Genomic DNA, 22,032 nt, shown 5'->3' with positions numbered 1-22,032 from the left:
AGACAGTAGAAAAGCTTCTGGCAAAAAGACTCTAAGCTAAAACTTAAAATAGGGAAATGGGAAAAGAGTATTTGAGAAAGCAGTAGGCATAAAGGGCAAAAACAAAGATTTTCCTGTTAAAAGAACTGAAAAGAAGGTGGTGGGAGAAGGAGCAGAGGAAGCAGTGGCAAAGGTGGGATTGGATTGGGAAGCTGGGGCTGCGTTTCGCTGAGTGCTGTCAGCCATGTCAAAGGCTTGAACTCAATCTTAAGGACAACTGGATGACAATTAAAGGGTTTATTTAGGGAACACATGAATAGATATGAGTTTCAGAAAAATCACTCAGGCCAAGTTGGGGACCAGTTAGGTTGTTACTATAATCCAGAAGAGATAATAGTGGCCTAAAAATAATTGCACAGACTGTTTGACTAACAGGATACAACTTGTGTCCTCCATTCTCCACTTTGATTTTACATTATTTATCTCCTATTATGGAGAATTTCTTCCCTGATGAAAACTTTAAGCCCTAACCAAGCAAATGCAGATATTTTAAGTTCAGGAGCTCTTAGAGTTGCACACTCCCTTGAATCCCATTAGACTTCTACTCCCTTAAGATGACATGCCGGGGGCTGGTCTGGCTGAATCGCATTACTCTTTAACTCCCCTGTCCTTCTCCTTGCCTCAGCCTAGGCCACTTCTTTTAAATCTTTTTCCTAAATCCAACTTATTTTTACTTTTTTCTTCACTCTTAAGTTTTCTCACATTTTCTTGACACAAGCTCCTTTTCCACAGAACTCTTTACTATTTTGACCTCTGCATTTTGTAAAAGAAATTTTACATAGATGTGCATTCTCTTCATTCATAAAAGAGTTACTGATTATGAGCTTGTTAGTACAATATATTTAAAATTGTTTTTTGCACATATGTCCATAAGTTTACCTTCTTCCCTTGGGCTCACACAATCCCTCTGTGTCCACCGAAGGGTCTCTGTGTCTATATCCATACAGTAACAGCCTTGAGCAACACAGTTGGTCTCAGAGGTTGTGTTGGCAGGGGAGTTGTTTAGGGAATTAAATGTCAGGAGGAGAAAAAAGTGGATGAACTCTAAGATTCTGCACTCTCCACTGGAGTGTTGTCTCCTAAAAATCCACCAGATTACACATTCCACAAAAAGTCATCATACTTTGAAGATTATGAAAGTAAACTTTGCCTGATTTTAACCAAATTTACATTCTGCCACTAAAGGACATGAAAATAACTGTTTTTTGATAACCAGAATGTTTTTGGCAATATGACAATGGAAAAAGCTTATTTGGCATGATTAACTCATGTTCTGGGTATTGTTAAAGGTTACATAAGTAAAACTAGATCCCAATACAGATTGACTCTTTACTGAAGAGAAACTGAAAAAGAAACTGAACTGAATTTGGATAAGTCCCATCTAGACTGAACTTTTAGCAAATCCAAAGTGGTGTTATCTGTGACTATGCTACTCTGATACAGGGAAATGGGTGTATTGAATATAGCCACAAGTCCTTAATATAATGCAATGTGGGTGAGTGAAGTTCCCCTGGAAAAAAATTTGATGTTCTCACTGCCAATCATCCTGTGAAGCAGTCAATCCTATAACAAGAATGGAGAGCTTGAGAGATACACCTCAGTCCCTGAGGACAAAGGGGACCTTTTTGTTTTTAAGGTTAGGGACTCATCTTTGTGTGAACACTGAAGCCTGAATATTATAACAGTGATTCTATTGTCTTGGTAGAGAGTAGCCATCCCTGGCTATTAGGAGCAAGAACTTGCCCAAAAAGGAACTAAAAGCATTATTAAGAGACCAGAAATGTAAAATGATATCTATCGAGTCTAGTCAAGGGACTAAATGTATATTAAACTGCAGATATAAACTTAACTACATGTGGCAACATCAACAAAACTTTATCTTATCTTCGAACAATCTTTAAAATGCTCAAAGTCCTGAAAATCATAAAATAATGAAATGTACTTCCTGACCTCTGTTTTACTGAGGGAAATTAAAGGAAAACATAGTACCCAGAGTTGGAGTGCACTAGTCCAATAGCATAGTCTACCTTTTCCCAAGGCCAGGGTGGCACTGGCAGTAGCAATCATGGATGAAGAAAACTGTGCCCATAGAATGATGTTCTCACAGAGGCACTGCAGCAACAAAGAGCAGCTGTAGATAGATTTCAGAGCAACTGGCATCTGCACCAGTGGTTGCAGTTGCCCTTGTCATGAGGACCTACTGATAGCTCTTGCTCTACTAGTGAATAGTGAGAACAAGCCTAATGGCTTTTTGAAAATGCTGAGTGAGCACGTGCAGTGGTTCATGAGTCAGACCTCACCCTGGGTATCATCAGAACACAGTTTTCAGTTGTTTTTGTTCTTATCCATTGCTTAATATATGTCTGTGGTAGATATCATTGGTTAAAGACAGGAGGCTAAAGAACATCAATGTTAAAATACAAATTCTATACATTGTCTTAAGATTTTCTTTACCAAACACACAGGTTGCATTAGACTGACCAAATGTATAATAGATCAAGACGTCTCTAGTTCTGCAAAAACCAGCGTTAAAAGGAAGACATTTTACCAATAATGTGAATTTTGAGTTTTTGCTTGTTTGTTTAGTGGGATTAAAGATTATCCATAACAAAATATTTATTTGAGAACAAGGACTGACAAATAACAACAAATTCTTGTCTCAATTCCTACTGTAGGAACAGGATTATGTAAATAAGACATTTCATATTTTTAACAGCAAAGTGTAAGAAGTTCTATCTTAAAAGGAAGCAGTTTTGTTGACATTGCCACACATAGTTAAGTTTATATCTGCAGTTTAATATACATTTAGTCCCTAACTAAACTTGATGGATGTTATTTTACATTTCTGGTCTCTTAATAATGCTTTTAGTTATACAATAAATTTTTAAAAATTGAATAGTAGATATTACTTGTTAAATTAGGAAAAAAATAAATCTTTATACAACTACTAATAACAATGTATTTAAACAACCAAATAATTAAGATAACCATATAATTTATAATTTAAACTAAAACAGTTTTGAGAGTGGAAGGAACATCTCATAATCACTAGAATAATATATAAAATCCAGACTTATCTTGAGTAAACCAGAACTTTTGGTATAATACTAAGAATATAATGTAATAATATATTGATCTGTGTTTTTAAATTTAAAATTATTTATTTATTATACAATATATAAGATGACGAAATGGTTTTTAAAAACTAAAAGGAATTTAAGAGTTTATGAACCATAAAAAGACACCTAAGATAGATTGTGCTACATTAATCCAATCCCTTCATTTCACAAATGAGGGTTGTAAACCTAAACAGGCTAAAAGATGACCAATGTACTATAGCAAAGCTAGAGGAAACTTCCATGACCTATTTGCTGAATGATAAATGACAATTATAGGCAAATTCACAACCTTCCTAAAAAGAGTAAACCAAGGAATTAAAAACACAATTTTAAAAAGTACTTCAAAAAATTCTAATAATTAACATGAAATATCTAGTCCTTTTAATGAAAATCATAAAAAAATTATTTTTATTAATTATATTCTAAGGTTTTATAACACATTTATCTATAGAAACTCCCCCGTCTATCTCAATGGCAAGAAAGATTACCAAGGGTATCAGAGGTGAGAAAGAAATGTCTAGACTGGTGACCTGGGTAGTTCTTCAACTAAAGTTTCAGGGGGAAGGCAGTTTCTAACATAGCAGACAACCAAAGCTGCACGCTCATCCCTACCCAGTCTCTTTGACATTATGGTCCACTTAAGTAGCAATAGCTAAGCATGAGAAAATGAACTGAAAGAACTGTCATCTCAGTGCCCAAATGTGGAAGATTCAAGATCCGGATAAGCAGGGTCAATCTACAGCAGTGGACAAAATTGCATCTGCTCTGTGGATACAGTTTACAATAATGCTGAAACAGAGGCAAATGTTAGTTCTCAATCTACCTTCCATTGACTCCAGGCTCAATTCCTCAGAATCCTTGGGCAATTTAGGGTGGAGGGCACTGGAGGTCTCAATAAGAACATGTAGAATTATTGCTGAAGGGCAAAGGAGCATCCTGAGCAGTTAATTGTAAAAATAAGACATGATTATATTGTTACCCCAGGTAGTGATACAGTTTATACAGTTTGTACAAAAACTATTCTAAAGCGGTATTTTTGTTATGTTTAAATTCAAATTGTATGAAATCTAGTGGAGATAGAATGGTAATAAGTAAGTTTGGACATTATGGATGAATTTCTGGATAATTAAATGGTTCCTACATAATTCCAACATATTACCTGACAAATTGGAAAAAAGAAAAGAATTCAAAGTTATGTCTGATTGAAGGAATAAAGTCAAGAAGTGAGTAGACTAATGAAAAAAAGTGAAATAAGATAGTAATGATGAAAGAAGCCATGATGGCACCTGACAGGGAAAAGGCCTTTCATTGTTATTTAATGGCAGCTTTTCCCCATTTATTTTGTTTTTAGAGTAAACATTTGACATAGCTTCTTGCAGTAAAGACAAGAACATAAGTTTTGAGGATAAAAAACTTGCACTGAGATCCTTACCCCACCATTGACCTTCAACGCATCACTTATCATTTTTTGTCCTTGCTTCCCTTTACTAGAGAGGAGCAAGAACACCTTACTCACTGGGCTTGTTGAAAGGAATAAATAAAATAAGCATGTGGACATGCTTGACATATAAAGGACCTTTAAATATGTTAATTTTTTCTAAGAATATTTATAATCATCTTGAGGAATACTTTAAAAGAATGTGTAGAAGAATAGAGAAATAGTAAAAGAAATGTGGGACTTTGAAAAGCTTTGTAATGAGTTAACAGCCATTTAAAAGTGCTCATTAGCACTTGATAACCTTTGCAGTTGGCAAAGTGCTGTTCTGAAGATTCTATTATTATATGGTATAGAAGTAGAGAAGAATGAAAACTCAATCTATCAGAAAATTGCCAGTTAGTAGGACAGGTGTTAAGAATATAATTGTAATTAGAGAAAAGACATTAATAATTTAAAGGTCGAGATGGTCCAACTCTTAGGAATTCATGTAATAGGGAGTTCATAATGCAAATTATAGCTTTTATTAGCTATGTGAGGGGAAAAGGTCACCTCTGAGCATAAACGTGTAAAAGGGACAGGTCATCAGTTTTTCCTGTCTGAAAAGATTCCCACTCTTATGCTATTTAGCTTGATCATCACCACCACCATCATTAAACAGCCAATGAATGTTTCAGGGCTCCAAAATAAAACTGTATAAATAATTGTCCCTGTGCTAAAAATAAGTAAGTAAGTAAGTAAATAAATAAATAAATAAACAAACAAACAAATAACAATTTAAAAGGATACTCCAAGTAGAAATTCAGGACTAGATTTTTGAGAGAGAGAGAGAGAGAGAAGAGAAGAAGAGAGGAAGAAGAAAAGAAAGTAAGAAGAAGAAGAGAGGAAGAAGAAGAAGAAGGAGGAGATCGAGGATGAATTCTAGGGAGCTAGGAGTAGTAGTGGATTCGCACGGACCTCTACTGAATTAATTCTAATGCCTTTTCTCATTACTCTTCCTTCCTTAAGGAAGAAGGAAAGAGGAGGGGAGGAGAGAGAGAGAGAGAGGGAGGGTGAGAGATTGAAAGAGCTCACTCTGATCTCTTCCTCTTCTTATAAAGACAGTAATCCCATCACGGGGCCCCGCCCTGATAAATCTCATCTAAACCTAATTACCTTCCAAAGATCACACCTCAAACATCATCTTCTTGGGGTTAGGGCTTCAACAAGTGAATTTTGGGGGAACACAAACATTCAGTCCATAACGACAGGTCCAATCCAACATATCAGTAATTCTACTTTGAGATGGTAAATTCATTATCACACAACCTATTTTTTAGTACCTCTTTTGATAATTTTGTGTCACATTTTCTCACCTTGCTTTGGGTTATCATAGATCTATGGTTCCATGCCTCAGGAAAGCTATTTTAAGACTATTATGCAACATATTTGTTGCAAAGACCCCTTTACTAGAACTCAGACTTGAGATTAATGAAGGCTGGGATGGAGCCATACTGTCCTCAAATCTGTGCAAACAGGGACTTGTCTCAAGTCTTATACTTCATGGACCCCCACATTTTGAAGTACTGTTTGTTTGTTTGTTTTGTATCTAGAGAGGGGTATTATAACCCATCTCCTTTCCTTTCTGGACAATCCATAGAGTGTAATATTCTCACCAGCACGTTTCCAGTCTGAGCTGTGTTGACTGGAATAATGCAAGGACAGTAGGTAGATAATTTTGTCCAAGCTGGGTTTAGCCTCTGAGGTGGACTATAGCCAAGCTTACCATGCTTTTAGGACTTTTGACATTGCAGATTAAAAATAGCATAAGGAAAATGTACCTGTGTGTTACCTAGTCACTCTTACATAACTTGAGGCTAATGACACAATATGCACTGGTGATACAGCAAGAAAATGAAAATGGAAAAGTTGAATATTAGATCTAAGTGACAAGATTTGCTGAAAGCACCCTCCTCTTGTTGGCGGGGATGGGGCATGTTTCCCAATCCCCATACTGTACGGAGGCAGAGGGAAAGGGCTCCAGCCGCCTTGACGTCATACCTTTGGTGCCAGCGGCTTCCAGTTCTCCAATTCTCTCTTCAAGCACCGGGACACAGGGCACAAAGCAAAACAAAACAGAGCGAAGAATTGCCAGAAGCAATTTTTACGTAATTAGTTATTCTGTAATTTTAGAGTGACATGACTGTAGTACTAAAAGCTCAACAAGTCCCTATTTGGCACTTCCTTCAACCTCATAGGATGATCTCCCTCATGAAATGAAAGACAACAGCCATGTGTCAAACACGTCTTCTTTGAAGAAACCAGAGGAAACCCTAACGGTGCTCATGAAACACCCCCCGATTAATGTTACCTTGAGTGCTACACTTTCTAAGCTAAATATAATAAAGTATAATTTACAGTCTATGTATTTCAATCTTTATTTTCTTCCATCTTCAAATCCAGTCTTCTGTAGGCTTACTTTACATTCCAGGTCCCTATTTGTTCTACAAGGGGTTGTACAAACACACACACTCCAAGAACAAGATCAAGATCTAATTTTCACAGCACATGATGCACATTTTATATCACGACCTAATAAAAACACTCTTGCATATGTGTATATATATATACATGAAAAAATGTTTGACACACAATAATTACCTTAATACATAAGATATATTTTGATATTTGCCATTTTATTTTTAATGCTAATTTTTATGAACTGATTAATTAATCTAATAATGGGGTTCATCCTGCAGGTTAAATCTATTTTGCTTTATATTCAATTTTCAGATAGTACTCTGGAATCCATCAATATATAATCAACGAAATTAATTATATCACACATTTTGTATTTCTAAACATATTGTGAGCTGTTCAAGGGCATGCACTTCTCTTCCTCAACTGTAATACAGTTAGATGCTAACAGAGCTCTGGACTTCAATTTGCAGTAATGACAGAGTCCCGAATTTAGACAATCTTGTACAAAATATAAACAAGCATTTGCTTTAAGGCACTGGAGACTCAATGACTAGGGAAATCAAGAGAGGTGCGGTTAGGATTTAAGCTTGCTTTTCCCTGGGGCACTGGCTAATACTGAAAGAGACTTCTAAGGGGCTGAGGTGAGCAGTGCTCTCAACAATATTCCAGGAATAGGTAGACAAAAGCTGGAGTCCAGGAGCTCCTGGGAATACAGGGAGGACCGATAAATCCCACGCACTTTGGGTTGGAGTTCTGAAGGGTTACACGGGAGTAAGAGGAAACCAGAAGTGGTCCTTCATTGGAACTACAGCCAAGCTTTCAATCTTTTTAATACCAGAAATCAAATTGAGGTGATCCTAAATGCTAGTGCCCAGAGGCAACTGTAGGCAAAAGTAAATCATCTCTAGTGAAAGATATTATACCAAGACACAATTTGTACAAACAATTCTTAAGTACAATGTCTGGCTCACAACCAAAAACATCCACACATGTGAAAGGACAAGATAAAATAAATGAGAACCAGCAGAAACAACAGGCAATTTAAAAAGCCTACAGGGGTTGTAGGTGTTGGTATTAGCAGACACAGATTTTAAAATAACTATGCTTCCTATAATTGAGGTTATAAAGATACAATTGAGAATTTCAACAGAGCTGGATACAGTGAAAAAGGACAGAGTACATTTTAAAAACACTTCGAAATTCTAGAAATCAAAAATACAATTGACAAATTTAAATACTCAGTGATGGGTTTAATACTAGCTTAGATGCAATGAAGAGAATTAGTGAAGTGATATATAAACCAGAAGAAACAATTTAGAAAGAAACATAAAGAGACAAAAAAATTTTTTTAATACAGAAGCAAGGATAAGAGAGGTGAAGAATAGAATACGAAGGTTAAACTGGCTGTAAGTTGTAGTCCCAAACAAAGAAGGGATAGAATATGCAGTAGAAGTAATATTTCAACAACAGCTGATAAAATTCCAAAACTGAACATTCTAAGACACAGATTCAAGAAACACTACAAACCCAAGTGCGTTAAGTAAAAAGAAATCCATGCTTAGGCACATCTTAGTAAAACTAATTATGATTAAGAAGAGATTGTTTTCAAAACAGCAGAGAAAAAAGATTACTTCAAAAAGAGCAATAATCACACTGAGAGCTGACTTCTCAAGAAAATGGAAGCCGGAGAATGATGGTATATTTAAAGCACTGAAAGAAATAAATGCTAATTTATAATTCTAATAAAGGTAAAATAAAAACATTTTTGGAAAATAAAAACTGAGAGAATTTACCAGAAGATCAGTATTAAAGGAAATATTCAAAGGCATTGTTAGGTGGAAGGAAATGAAACCAGGTGAAAAGTAAAACATTAAAAAAAAGAAAAAGAAAATAAAGTGGTAAATTTATGAGTAAATTTATTTTAATATTGATTATATAAAATAATAGTTAAAATTAACACAAGTAGTATTTAAGGTGAGAGTGGTAAAGGCACTAAAATGGTCTAAGATTATTATATTTTATGAAAATAGGTTAAACGTAACAATTAATGTCAGACTTTGATAAGTCAAGGATGCATGTCACAATCCCTAGGATAACACTAAGAGTATATAAATTCCAATGGATAAGGGAAATGGAAAAAAATTAAAAGTATCAATCCAAAAGAAGGAGAAAAGAAATATAGGATAGTCAGAAAAACAGAAGGCACATAATAAGATGGTAGATTTAAATACAACTAGATCAGAGATTACATTGAACAAAAAATGTTAAATGCTCCCATTAAAAGATATATTATTGGACTAAATTTTAAAAATCTATATGCTATATACAAGAGACATACCTAAAAGAGAGAGAAAGAAAAATAAAAAATAAACGAAAAAGACTTTGCAAACGTTAACAAAAAATAACTTAGCTATGTTAATATCTAATCAAATAGATTTTAAAGCAAAAAGATTATGATATCACTTATATGAAATTCTGGAAAATGAATTAAAATTTTTTTAATATCAGAAAAGTGGTCATATCTGAGCCATTAGGGTGGGGAGATACCCTTGGAAGGGGCATGAGAAAATTTGGGAGAGAGATAGAAATGTTCTACATGTGATTAAGGGTATGCATTACATGAGTATATCTATTTGTCAAAATTATATAGCTAAGATTTGTGCATTTCAAAGCAGATAAAGTTTACCTCGAAAAAAAAAAAAAAAAGGAACTGCAGAAAAATAATGGGATTGGTTGAGTTGGGAGAAGTAGGTGGATGTTTTAATAACAATAACTGGAAAGGCAGAATGTTGATAATTATTGAAGATGAGTGATAAGCCTATGTAGGTTTATTATATTATTCTGTTTATCTTGTATTTGTTTACATTTTTCCCAATAAAAAGCTTCGAAATGACATACATAGATTCACCAATTTTTCTAAAGTAGTAGCCTTTTCTTTAATCACAGGTTCTCTGGTTTTGCTTTGTCTTTGTTACAGAAATCACGTCATACATTTCTAGTTGTTTACATTTCAAGTAGAAAGATAAAGATAGATGTAAAGTCATTATTGTGCAGAGTTTCAGATTGTTATGATTTTTCCTATAGAATTTTCCCTTTAACATTTGTCTTATCTAAACTTAATTGGACAGATTTTTTTAGCCACCTAAATTTATTGTGCCTTTCCATAATATTAAATTTAGTTGCCATAAAATCAGTAAGTGTCTTTCTTTTTACATTCACATTTCATTATTTATATAGTTGTTAAAGTATGTAATTAAAATTATAGTACACCTGACATCTATATGTTTGAGAACAAAGTTAAACTCAAGTAACTAACCCTTGGTAAGCAAACAATTAAACAACTCAACTGATATATAGGGGTACCAGGGTGCACCAGAGTATTCCTAACCATTGCCCTGGCTACTGGATTGGCTGAGATGCCCTATTCATTTTTAAATCATAGACCGGTGTCCATGGCTATTAGATTCCAAGACTGTAGCCTGTTAATCCCTAAGATATCTGAATAATATACTATTGATATACTTCAACTACAGTTGACTAAAATTTCTGTCATCTTGCCTCTTGGAGAATGTATTTTGAGTACCACTTATACATATTTCAACCTTTCAACAGAAGTGGCTCTACCTAGCAGTGACATTTGGAAGCAGAAGGAAAGAAAGATAAACTAGTAACACACAGTTGGTACCTTTGCATAAATCATGCCACCGAACTCTCTCAAGAGTCTGAAGAAGGCCAAACGCAAAAGAGTAACATATTTTATGACTTAATTAATGTGAATTTCTAGAAAACGAATACAAAATGAAAAAAATCAGAGGAGTTGTCACCTTTGGGGATGATGAGTGGTTTATTGAAAGATGCATGAGTGAAATTTAAACGTATATAAAGGGCATTTACCCTTGGGAAATCCTATCAACAATCTTATACATTTGTAATAATGGTAGACAGTAAAAAAGAAAACTGGGCACAGCTCTGTCTATTTATATGTTTATCTAGCCTGAACTCACCTTAGACAAAAGGTTGTTGTGTATTGCATTGTTTAACTTCCTGGAGGGGAAGTTAGAACATGAATAAAGAATGATTTTTTTTGTTCCATAACAGACCATGGTCAGAAATACTCAGACCAATGGATATCTTTCAGTGGCTAACAATGGGCTTTCTTCTTAGTCCTTTGAAAGTCAAGAGAGCAGGAGAGAATAACAACTCAATGACTGACAGGTCCACAGAATAACTCTGAACACCTGTGCTTGCTGGCTGGCCCTGAAGCCCATTGTTCAATTTTGGTGCGCCTTTTGGAAAACCTAGGTAATCTGACCCTCTCCATCTCTCTAAGATTAAAAATACCTAATTTCATATGTGATAATAATAATAAAAACAGTAATATCAGCTTTTTATAAAGCTTTTAATTTGCAGCGAGGAATAATCACTTTACATGGACTATTTTATTTGAACTCCCCAACAATCCAATGTGAGAGATGCTATTATTATGCACAATTTTAAAAATGGAAAAATGAGACTCAGATAGTTTAAATAACTAGCCCAAGATTGCCTACCTAACAAGAGGTAGAGCCTGAATTCCAGCTCATGCAATCTGACTCCAGAGTACATTTTATCAACCACTAAGAAGTAAATTGACTAATGCTCTGGAGGGAGCTAGGGGGAAAAGTGAGCAAAGTACCAGCTCTTTCTTAGAGTTAGTATTAACCAGCAAGCTAAAAGATACAGCTAATAATTTTGGGCTCGAATTGCCCAGTGATCCAATGTCTCTAAAAGATAATAAAAACAAAAACGGTATGAGTACTGTTCTGAGAAACTAGCAGAGATTTTTAAATCACAGGATTCAAAATCATGAGGATCAGTAAGAGGACTGCATTTTATCAGGCAAAGGGGGAAGAATGAGTAAGAGATGAGGCCTGAATTTTTTAATGACATTCCCCTATTTTAGAATATTATCATTTTTGCTCCAGCTTTCATGAAAAGGGGGAGATTAATGTATACTGCTTCATATTCTTGCAGTTATATCAGATATAAATTATCAGAATTTAAATGCCTCATATAGTATATATTGGGTCAGTTTATTTTACTACTTTGATGTTTTCATTTTGTGTCAATTCAGACACGTCTGCCTCTTGTTCCTGCAGACAAAGGAACTATTAATAGAAGCAAAACACATGCATTTGTATGAGTGTTTATATAGATATAGAATACACACATATTTCTATCTTATCAAAATGTAGACTTTTGACAAGTCAGAAAGAACAGATCATATTAAACCTATCACCATTGAACACAATGTTTCACGGCCCCTAGAATAAATAACAAAAAGGACAAAAAATTTCTTCGTGAAAAGGAATTCCTTGTTCATCGCCTTGAGATTCTTTTCCCAAAACCAAATGTATACTACTATAAGATAATGGCATTTTAGCTATATGACCTTATCTTGGGACAAGGGAGCTCAGGTCAAAGCTCCAATTCTGAGTTCTCCTTCAGTCTTAAGATTATCTAGGTCTCAGCTACAACATGATTGGGGTAAGAGGTATAATGAAAGAAACAACATGTTCATTCTAACTCATTTCATTTTCCCCTTTCTATATGGAAGCACCTAGAAAATGGCGGAGGTTAAATTAAGACTGTTGACATCTCTGATACTTTGCCACTAGCATTGCCTCTGAGTTTTGAGAAGTCATCAGACATTAGAAGTATAAATTCCAAAAGTCTTAGGAAGCTCAAATTGTTTGATAAGTCTTGCAAAAAATCTTAATTGAATAGCAGTAGGAAAAGGCGTCTGGGTAACACTTACAGGAAGCTCCAGCTGATTGGGAATAAATGGGCTCTGTACTCAGCAACAGCTGCAACAACAGAGTGCTGAGCCTTGATAGGTGGACACGAACAGAACAAGCTGAGCTGGGGCCTGGAATTTCCCGAAATGAAATCTGAGAACCATTTAGGTTGACCTTCTCTCTCTCAGCTCAGTTGACCCTTAAGAAATATGAGATGACACATCCCAAACACACTAAACTTTTACAACAGCAGCACAAAGGGAGACAAAAAAGAGTTGGAAAATGCATGGGAGTCCTCTTGTAATGCTGGAAGAATAAACTGGTTGACTTGACTGCCTTCTGTTTGGGGAATAAACAAAGAGATTATTTAAGAATCATATAGGCTGGGGCTGCTGTGGAATGCAGTTTCCAGAAAACAGATTTATCTCTTGACTGTAATCAGGCTTCCTACACTGCAGAACCCGCATTTACATAGCAGTCGGGGTTACAATGACATAACACAGAATGCCATGACCTGTATTTAGAAAAGCTGATATTAAAAAAGTACAGTGGGATGAAAGAGTGAAATATTTGGAAAAATATACATAAGCAGATACAGTACAGATGAGAAAATATGTTCTTTATCAATAGCCACAGCTTCCTCAATAGAGTTTTCCAAAAAATTAAGGAAAGAATTTTCTTAGCAGGCAAATCATGTAATTGCAGATATCTCTGGGGTAAATGTATAAAGATACACCTTAAAAGGTTTTCTAAAGTAGGTTTCCCGTGTGGAAAGTGATGCTATTATAAGATATTGCCCCTCAGACAACTCACTTCCATCTGGCCTAATAGGATGATGTTTAGTAGGATAAAATAGAGTGGCACCTAGAAACATCCATCCTGGATATTTGCTTCTCTTTTAGCTGCGACTGTGTCAAGTCCCTTAGCCCTTGCTTTGCCCTCTTGGATCCTTAAAACATATACCTAAATAATTTTGTAAAAACTATGCCTTAGATTCACAAGCTTAAAGTAAATAAGAGCCGTCTATGGCAAGAAGCCCAGGGACATGCAATGCTCCACAATTATTCATTTGGGAGGGATCTTAGAAGCTATCTAGGCTCTTAACTTCCATTCATTGGCTGAGGATATGTATTCTTTGTAATTTAACAAACTATGATCAAAGAAAATATAAATCAGAGATAGTACTGATTCTATACCACAAATACAATGTCTATTGACATAATGATTTTAATAAACAATCTTACACTGAGTACAACACAAGTAAAAGAATGGCAAAACTCAAAGGGTTGTCTATAATCAATGTCCTCTTCTCTTGTTCTCTCTCTTAAAAGCCATTCTCTCTTGAATAAGTCTTTTGGTCCCAACACGGACAACTGCCCTTATCATAGTCTCTACTAAGTCACGCCAAATCCATATTCAGTTTGCTATCTTCATCTTGACCTATAAGCAGTATTTGGCATGATGGATCACTCCCTCTTTCTGAAAAACACTTTCTTCACTCAGTTCTGGAACTTCACACCCTATTGCCTTTTCTCCTGCCTCACCGTCTAATCCTTCTCACAGTCCTTCATTATACTTTATCTGTCTAGCCTCTAAGTATTATAGTGAATTTGCAAGAGCTCTCTGTAATTCATTGTGCCGGATGTCAGTCATTTATCAGCTTAAGGAAAAACAAAAAGGAAATCACTAATTATGTGTAAATTGAGTGTACTAGGGACAATATTTCTTAGCAGGGGTCCTCTCAGCAACTGTATCCGAAATAGCACTCAGGAGTTAACTCTGCTCCTTCCTGTCTCTGGGAGAGCAGGCTGCTACCATGACATTGTTATTTCTACAGTACAGAAAGCAGAGCAAACTCTGGAGGTGTCATCTTATTCAAATGCTGAAACTCACCACAGAGTGGCCATATGGTCTGGAAACATAGGCAAATGTTTGCCATACTTAAGTGACTAAATAACGCCTTTAGTTGATAGACTAGAATGTTATCCGGAGTGATTCTGTCAGGATGTTTCACCACTCCAGAGTGGAGGCCTGTGCAAAGACTGATGGAAAAGCTATGTTGTCCACCATGTTAATTGCAATTTTGCATAGCACACTAACTTATACCTTGTAAATGAGAAAAGACAGTGAATGAATCACATGTTATAAGGTAATATCGATATTATGGATATCCATAATATCCATATCATGCGTATTTTCCTATGTTTCCAAGATTTTATTGTAACCCATATACTACGGACTGAATGTTTGTGTCTCCCGAAATCCATACATTGAAATACTAATACCCAATGTGATGGTGTTTGGAGATGAGGCCTCTGGGGCTAAGTAGGTTATAAGAGTGGAAACTTCTTCATGAATGAGATTACTGCCCTTATGAAAGAGGCCCATTGTCCTTTCTACCATGTGAGGACAAAGCAAAACAAACAAACAGCCAATTGTGAACTAGACGGTCGCTCTCACCTGACACAGAACCTGCCATTGCCTTGATCTTGGACTTCTCAGCCTTCAGAACTCCGAAAAATAAATTTTTATTGTTTATAAGCAGCCCAGTCTGTGGTATTTTATAAGAGCTACCCAAATGGATTAAGATACTAGAGAATCCTCTTCCACTGAGTAAAGCAGATAAATGTGTGCTACCTGTTCCAGTCCTCTGGTTCAAAACACTGAGGACGATATGAGCCGAGCTCCTTGGCTCCTGGAAAACAAAGGTGTTTTTGACCTCCACAAAACTGCCCAGATAACAAATAATAAAATTAATATTTGTGTACTCTTTGCTGTACACTAGACATAGTCCTGAAAACTTTCACCTATTCATTCCATTTAACACTTATGAATTCGTAAGGCAGAGAGCACTTAATCCTCATAACAACCAATGAAATAAGTACTAACATCTTTTAGGCTCTAAGAAGTTAAAGAACTAGAACTTAAACTAATTTTCTTTGCTTCTAAAATTTTCTCCTCTATGTCACATTATTTATTTCATTTTTACAAATGTGAATATAGTAACTTAAGAAATTGAAAAGTTTGCCTCAAGTCACATAGTCAATATACGGCAAAGCTGAAATTCAAACCTAAGCCTTTCTGACTTTAGTGTCCTGTGTTTTTTTCACTGTGTAGCAAAACAGCTTTTAAAATCACAATGAAAGAAGATAGAAGAAAGTCAGGAGGAAATTTGGTCCAAGTCTTTATGGTGAACAAGGATGAACTTGACATGTTAAAGAAAAGAGCAGATTTCTGAACATTCATTATTCTGTATTTCTACCCCCTTGAATAGTTAGTTGAGTTGAACTCATCCCAGAATTAGGACCAAATTAAAGCTGAAATCACTGCAGGTATTTCTAAGGACGAAAGCACAGTGCTAATGAAGTCAGGATCATGCCTTCCGATTGCCCAATTTTTCTCTTTTATAGACCTAAATTTCAAAGTTCCCCTTCCATGGTCAACCTAGAAACTCACCCTACTGGTCACTAGTAGAACGCAGAGAACAGGGGTTAGTACATTGTTATCATTGCCAGAAATACAAAGTTCTAACACATGTCCTATAACTGGTGAGTCAGAGGCACTAGTTTTTCATTATATTCAAAGGAGGGCCTTTATATCGGGCAGAGGAACAAACATGAGCTTCAGTTGTGGATGCAAAGCTGCTATAATGTATAATACAATCATCAGAGCCTATAAAAATGACATACTCTTCCGTACCGCCTCTCCAAGGATTTGTCCCCATCTTCCCCGTGCTCCTCCCCTCACCCTCCAGGCACAGAGCTCCTCGTGGCTTGAACTCCATCCAGCTGGTGACAGACAGCCAGAGAATTGGGCACTAAAAGTAATCAGTTCTTTGCTTTGAAAATAGTAAGGGTTCAGACCAAATTTTATAAATTTTGGAATTTTTTAAATGATGAGTTACTTCCAAGAAGTACTTTAAAAAGAACTAAAGTTTTAAGTGTAGCAGAACCTCTATGGATTGGAAATGTCTGTTCTCATTTAAACTGTCAAAGTATTTAACGCAAAGAGGTCAAGAGAAGAGTGTTGTCCCAAACTACACTTCAATAGATTATTGTACATAGAAGATGTGGTACATATATACAATGGAATATTACTTAGCTAAAAGAAAAGATAAAATACTGCCATTTGGGACAACATGAATAGACTTTGTGATTATCATACTAGTGAAATAAGTTTGATAGAAAAGTCGAGACCCATATGATGTCACTCATTTGTAGGGTATAAAAGTGAAAGCAGCAAACAAATAAGATGAACAAATGAACAGAAACTCGTAGACACAGACAACAGAAGTAAAGAGGGGAGGTAGAAAAGGGTAAAGGGGGCCAAATATATGGTGATGAAAGGAGATTTGACTTTGGGGTGGCGAGCACATGATGCAATACATAGATTACGTATCATAGAATTACACGCTGAAAACCTATATAATTTTATTAATCGATGTCACCTCCAATACATTTAATATTTAAAAAGTTGATCTTTGGACAAATTGTTTTAAAAAAGGAGAGATGGGTGTTGTCATAGAATGGAGGGCAAGCAAGGTACTAGTCTTTATTTTTATATGTTCATAAAATCACAAGTGACATTTTTTCAGAAAATTACAACTAAATTGTGCAGCAAATGTGATAGAAAACTGTTCTTTTTTTGGAAAGGGAGCTAGGGAAGTAATGCATCGGCTTTGGAAGATTTCATTTGGAGAACAAAAGCAGCTCTGTCTGCAGTTTATTTCCAGGTGATTGTGATTATACTGACTCATTCTTCTGCCCTAAAGAAGGGCTGGTCTCTGAGAAAGACGGCTGGCCCACTTGGTTAGATTTCCTGGCAGCGGAACCTAAGAAAGTCTTCGGTACTTCTCCACACCCAGTGCATGAGAGGCCAGTATCTTTAAGCTGTCTTCTAAAATATTAGTCATCCACTCTGGAAATCAGGGGTATTTTAGCCCTTAGGTCCTATGCTACTGTACACAGTCATTGGCTCATGCCTTTCCTTCTTAATACATATATTTGCACATGCCCTTTTACAGCCAAGAGTTGATCTTTACTTTCTACAGAGGGATTTGTTGTCTAGTTAAACATTCAAATACCGATGAGAATTATACACCCTAACTTTCTGCCTATGGCCTACCTGCTACTGTGGCATGTGTGTATTTAATGCTCTGGCTGCTTTTTTCTTCCTTGAGTTGCTATCCAAACACCAATATCTAATAATTTTGGAAGAGTCCTCAATTCCATATATATCCACAAGACTGAGTTAGTGGGTAAATGAAGAAAAGAAGGCACCACAAATCTCCAATCTGCCAATAGTTTAGTCTAGCAATGCCTTGAAATGTCCCAAAGTATATGAGAAATGTCTCTAGACATTAGACGCTGAGTCCAGTGAATTAGTCACGTACTTATGAAAGAAACACACCCTACTTTCGTGCTTGGCACATCTCTACCTGCTAAATATTTCCTGGCTCGGCTGCTCTCTGCTGGCTAGTGGTCAGTTGGACAAATTTATTTGTGTATGCAGGCATTGACTCCTTACTCATGGATCATTGTCTGATCCCTCACTCTAATTACAAAGAAATGACGAAACTCGTCAGGATCATGGTCTGCGGCCTCAGTGTGAAAAGGGCAACCCCTCCTTCTGGAATGTGGAAATTGAAGTTAGCCCCATTACTAATTGAATCAAACCAACCACTACAGCTGAATTATCTGCTTACAAAAAAATCTTGCTCTTCTAGCCATGTGGAGGGAGGAAAAGAATCTGTTTCTGGCATCTCAGACATAGTTGTATTCCACTGTGGAGTAAGAAAGGTATTCTCTGCAAAACTAAATGTTTAGAAAGTTACTTGGAACCGAGTTAGGGAAAGTAGACTAATGCATGCTCTGCTTGGAAGGAAAACCCAGGCTGGATTGACTGGAGGCAAGCATTTCCTACTTATGTTACAAATGTCCTCCTTTCTTGACTTTGATTTTCCAGCAAGCTCCCAATTTCTTTTGTCTGGTCAACAAAAATAAGAAGCTGATGCTAAGATTAGTATCTGAAAAGTAAAACTGGAAACAATAGGGAGATAAAAGTTGGATCATAGAAATTATCTATTGATCCTTCACATGCAGCATTTCCCTCCTTCATACCAGAGTTCTTTTTATTGTGTGGCAACATATCAGCTTCTCAAAACGCTCATTGTTTAGGTAGAAAAATGTCATAAATCAGCCAGGCAATATGTAATTGGTTTTATTTTTTAACACCAATGTAATTTGGCCAGAATTCATTAACATGTTATCAGTATCTCAGAGGTTTGTTTTGTTTTTTTGTTTTTAAGTGCATACAAGACAACTTGCTAGGTAATGCTCAAGGGAAATACATTTATTACTTGGGCCATTTACTCTCTGAGTAGGATTTAGTAGGAAGGGCTTGAGAATAACAAGTTAAAACTGATTCTAACTTTTCTTTCCTTTATCTTTGTGGTTCATACTTGACTTTCCTTACAATTTCAGCCTTTCTATATGATAATTTAACTGGAACCCCATAAATTGTAATATCGTTTGTACTTCCTATCACAATAGACTCACCTTGAAACTGGGCAAGTTCCCAAGTATAAAATGTCAAAGTCAAATTGAACTACTTTTCAAGAGCTTTATTTGTGCCCTTTTCTAACCAAGGGAACTTTATTTACCTTGACTCACAGTTCCAGCGGCTTGGAAAAACCTTTGCCGCTAGTGCTGCTAATGTGCAATAACTCTTTTCAAATTACCTAAATGTCAAACAAATGTCATCCATAATTAACTGAAAGTTATCAAATGCCAGATTTATTGCATTTGATATGCTATCTTTTTGACTTTTTTAAAAAGTTGGTTGTTCAATTCATTCTGGCAAACAGAAAAATAAAAGAGCAGTGTTTTTTGTTTTAAATCTATAATGAACTTCTGTTATGTGACATAATTACGGTCAGTTGTCCTAGTTGATAGTCTGTCTCCCTGTTACCAACAAGTTGACTAAAGAATCAAGAGCTATGGAGGGAGGAAATAAATAAACAGGAGGTTCTGGAGTCTTTTCTGCTTATTTGCTGAGTGGCCTTAACCTCTTTAAGCTTCCATTTCTGCACCTACAACATAGGGATAATCTACTTTAAACACACCTGGCACATAGTAAACACTGACTAGAGAATTATGTTATTATTGCAGAGGTATGTTCTACACTCTCGTCTCTAGATATTACCCAACCCAGGGAGTAGAAAATGCTGAATGCCTCTTCTTACAAGGGCTGATGAGACAGCAGTCAAATAGAAGCAGTCCTCTGCCATTTCTGCTTTCCTTGCTGGCTCCGTTCTCCCCCAACCCCGCGGGCAACCTGCCACCCAGCTTCCTCTGCTCCACTACCATGGCCACAGCTTCTATTCCCTACCACTCTTTCCCCCCTTTATTTTCTTTTCCTGTTTCCTCTTTTCCTTGCCTTCTCTGTAAATAGACATCGTCAATTAGCATATTCTTTACCTTCTTTTCCTTCTAGTCAGAAAACTGATTCATCATAACACATTGGCCTTAGGTTATTATTTTTCTTTTTAGATTCATAAATAAATAAAAATCATATAGCATTTGTCTTTCTCTGTCTGATTGATTTCACTTTTAAAGTATTATAAGTGATGCTCTTAGAATAGTGTTAGACACAGAAAATTTTCAGTTGAGGTTTTTTTTCTTGACAGAAGCAAATCCAATCATTTCGAGGGCTCACATTTAAGGGCTCTGAACGGCAGAGTTATTCCACTTTGGTTATGAACAGAATGCTAGATATAACCCAGTCCCCCTCCCCACCTCTCAGTGCTCCTGATTCTTCTTACTGGACTTCATTATTTTCTTTTATGACACTTATCGCTCTCTAACATACTATAAAATTTCTTTAGTTATTATGTTTATTGCTTAACAACTGCCCTATCCAAATCCACTATAAGTTCCACAGGGGCAAAAATACCACATTCTAAATGCATAGAATAGTGCATGGCACAGAGTAATTGCTCAATACATATTAGTTAGAAAAATGAATAACTATAAGAACAGATTGTCAAATGTCTTTCCCAAAATTCTGCTCACTTTTTTCTAGCTCTACTTTTCTTTCAGGTTCTATTCCACGACGAACAACAATAATGTAATGGCCAGTATTTATTGTGTACTTTCTGAATTCCAGATACAATGCCCAGCATGAAAAATGTATTATCCCATTTTATCCTATGAAACAAGTACTATTATTGAGTTACAGATGTTACTCACAGAGGTTCAGAGAGGGTAAGGTGCTTGTCCAAGGTCACACAGCTAGTTCAAATGGGGAGCCAGTTTAGAGCCCTGGGCAGCCTTATTGTAGCATCCGACTTTTTACTCATTACACTGTGGCCTATGAATATGACTGTGAGCCTGGTGCTGTGTCCCTTCCCATGAATGGTGAAACCTGAATCCAAAGAATAGGAGTTTGTTCCAGAAGAGATGCTTTATCTGCACACAGCAAGAGCAGAATCCCCACAGGGTCACTAAAGTGACACTGAGGCTGACTATGTTTGCTGGCAGGCTGAAATAACATTCTATGGTAATAATGTTCCGATCTTCCAGTTCATTGCATTCACTTCGTCACTGTGAATAACACATCCCAGTGCATGCTAATCTATCAACCTAACTCCAGAATGACAGTAAAATAAAATTCTGCCATACACAAGGCCCTGAATTTTTAGTGGCATTTATCACTCAGTATTAATTAACTTGAATGATCCATGAAGATTTGGCTTTGCAAGGAGTTTGACTATCTATGGCTGCAAGGTTCTGTAAGATTATGTCTCTGAGCTTTTGAGATAATTAATTCCACTAGCACTGAAGGAAAAGCCCTTGGGATTTGCAAATGAGACTTGGATTGAAGCATTTCCCTGTTTCTGTGGCAACAGTGCTTCAATGACAACCAGTAGGGGCATGGAGTTACAGAACTCCCATCACCCTGTCACTCTCGTCTAGCCTTGGGCACTTCCAGTTTGCTCAAAGCAGAATCATTTAGTACATCTGAGAATATGCTTATTTTCCAGGCCCGCACAGAATTTAACAGCACAGGGTGGCATGTATCAGAGTGGCAATGAGATATGATAAAGAATAAACCAGAGGAAGTGATGGGCTTGAAGTTATAAAGTGAGTGTTGAGAGAGTTCATGATCAAAACTGTTTCATGGAGACTCAGACACAGCTAAA

The 22,032-nt window shown here is 36.2% G+C and overlaps 1 long non-coding RNA gene and 1 other non-coding gene across 2 annotated transcripts in view; one reads left to right on the top strand and one right to left on the bottom strand.

The window, feature by feature from the left end:
* LOC107500338 overlaps window positions 1-12,998 on the bottom strand; it is an 85,187-nt gene extending 72,189 nt beyond the window's left edge. The window contains exon 1 of the long non-coding RNA XR_004955550.1: window positions 12,851-12,998. This is a non-coding gene — a long non-coding RNA (uncharacterized LOC107500338). The remainder of the gene's footprint in view (window positions 1-12,850) is intronic.
* LOC118614498 lies at window positions 6,542-6,689 on the top strand. The gene has a single exon (XR_004956087.1). It is a non-coding gene; the product is annotated as a small nucleolar RNA SNORA57 (small nucleolar RNA).
* Window positions 12,999-22,032: the final 9,034 nt, after the last annotated feature.

This window comes from Rousettus aegyptiacus, unplaced genomic scaffold (assembly GCF_014176215.1).
Source record: "Rousettus aegyptiacus isolate mRouAeg1 unplaced genomic scaffold, mRouAeg1.p scaffold_m13_p_2, whole genome shotgun sequence".
Lineage (NCBI taxonomy): Eukaryota > Metazoa > Chordata > Mammalia > Chiroptera > Pteropodidae > Rousettus > Rousettus aegyptiacus.
This window is presented reverse-complemented; position numbering and strand designations above follow the sequence as displayed.